Raw genomic sequence first — 381 nt, forward strand, 5'->3', positions numbered from 1 at the left:
GATTCTGTGATTCTGTGATTCTGTGAAGGGGGAGAACCCATCCTCCCCATGGCAGCAGATATAACCCCAAGCATGGGGCACTGCCAGTTCTGAGTGGAGCTCCCTTGACTTAATTGTAGAGCACCAAAAATAAGCATGCAGGTAAGAGGAAGACAGAAAATTCTCAGAGACTTGGAGAGGGCAAGCAGCAATGGACAGGGCTGGAAATACAAGTAATGCCGCACACAGTAACCATGTGACGGTGGTCAACCATGGGCAACAGTTGCCCAGGCAGTTTTGCAGAATGTCCATCTTTGGAGATGTCCAACACGCAATGAGACAAGGCTGTGAACAGCCTCCTCCACCTCACCCTGCTTTGAGGCAGGCCTGGACTGCATGGTG

Source organism: Phaethon lepturus, unplaced genomic scaffold (assembly GCF_000687285.1).
Source record: "Phaethon lepturus isolate BGI_N335 unplaced genomic scaffold, ASM68728v1 scaffold6263, whole genome shotgun sequence".
Taxonomy (NCBI): domain Eukaryota; kingdom Metazoa; phylum Chordata; class Aves; order Phaethontiformes; family Phaethontidae; genus Phaethon; species Phaethon lepturus.